Consider the following 1,844-nt stretch of genomic DNA (forward strand, 5'->3'; position numbering starts at 1 on the left):
TTTACATATCCCTGGCCACTTGCATATTGGTTTATGAGGCAGACAGAGGAAGGATGGAATGGTCCTCTAAGGTCCTCTATAGTATAGCCTATTGTTGGGCCCAGGAGAGGTGGGGCAATCCATAAATTTTGTCCCAGGCCATATGAATTTGAGTGATGGCGCAGTGGGTGTGGTGTCAGGCCTTGGAGAGGCATTTCATTTGAAATAAAACATCAATATTGAAAGAATCTAGCTCCCAAAAAAAAATACTATAAAGGTAGTTCATGTGGCTTGTGCACAACATTCCAGGGCCCATAGTCTTAAAGCTTCTAAGAATCATATCAGAGCGCTCCTAATTTACCTTAAAAAATTCTAACTGGGAATCTTAGCTTAACACTAGAACCGCCAGCAGGTACATTTTACCCACGCACATGGCAACTGTATGTATATGGCTAAAGAACATATTATTTCACTGTATTATGCTACTGTCTTCAAAAAGAAGTGTCTAGAGTCATGAAATTATTATGTCTAGTCATCAACTATATTTGTATCCTGTTGTTTTATGTTCAAGACGTTTTAATGCAGGCCACACTAGTCCATAATGGTCAGTGGCCTAAGCTAAAAAAAAGTCTGCACTGACAACAGAAATTAGAAGGTAGTAGCCTAAATATTTGGGTGGTTTAATATTATAATACAATGGCATTAATCAATATATTAAGATAACCCATGCTATGAATGACTAAAACAGCCTATAGACAATAATGAGCAATAATAATTCACCACACTGCATAGGATACAATGCCATTAATCAATATATTAAGATAACCCATGCTATGAATGATTAAAACAGCCTATAGACAATAATGATCAATAATAATTCACCACACTGCATAGGATGATGCGATGAAAAATTCAAGTGCGCAGCTTCACCTAAATATTTATTAATTTGTTTAGTTATATCATTTATAATTTGAATAAGAGAACAACACCATTAAACTTTGGATAATCAAAAAAATGGTTTTATTCATTACACCATAGGCTATAGATCAGATTTTTTTTTCTTCAGGAAACGGCCAGACTAGAATAGCAACACAGTAGTGAACAATAAACGATATGGCAAGACAAAAATTTAATAATTAAACCAAAGTTTGACCAAATAGAGTAACGTTAGGCTAAAACATGTAAATATGATATCTGGATCACTGTCAGATGAGCCGTTCAGATGCTGAGCCGACCCAGGACGCATAACTTACCATCAGACTCTCCATCACTCATGGCATTTAGTGTTTCTAATACCTACCTTCCATAAATTGCCTTTTTTTAGTCATTTTGACTTTATTTATGAAACTCATAACCGCTAAATCAGTGAGCGAAAGGCGTTGCCTAGCAATGTACTATGTTAAAACATAAGCGGCAAGAAAATGACAGCACGAAAATGCATGCATTATATAGCGGGTAAATATGACCCGCTGGCGCTTATAGGTATAAATGCCCCGTTTTTTGATCTGGTTTTATCTAAATAATTTTTAACAACATTGGATTGTAAATTACATGATTTTAGTAAAAGTCAATGACTGGGAGACTTGAATGCTTTATTTTAAATCTGTTATTTAAATTTGACCCGTGGCTGTTTTTCAAATGTACAAGTGATCCTGGACCAATCTGAGAGCAACTCTGAGCGAGGAAAAGACAAACATTTTCATCTTAGTGAGTAAGTGGGGCTGACCCTGTTGCTAGATATGACACAGTCTTTTGAAGACTGATTGGTTGTCCAAGAAGGAAAAAAATAAGAGCTCTTTTAATTAGGGTCTATTTTTTCCTATTTACCCTAATCTCCCTCTCTCTCTCTCTCTCTCTCTCTCTCT

This window comes from Sinocyclocheilus anshuiensis, unplaced genomic scaffold (assembly GCF_001515605.1).
Source record: "Sinocyclocheilus anshuiensis isolate Anshui unplaced genomic scaffold, SAMN03320099.WGS_v1.1 scaffold2191, whole genome shotgun sequence".
NCBI classification, from domain to species: domain Eukaryota; kingdom Metazoa; phylum Chordata; class Actinopteri; order Cypriniformes; family Cyprinidae; genus Sinocyclocheilus; species Sinocyclocheilus anshuiensis.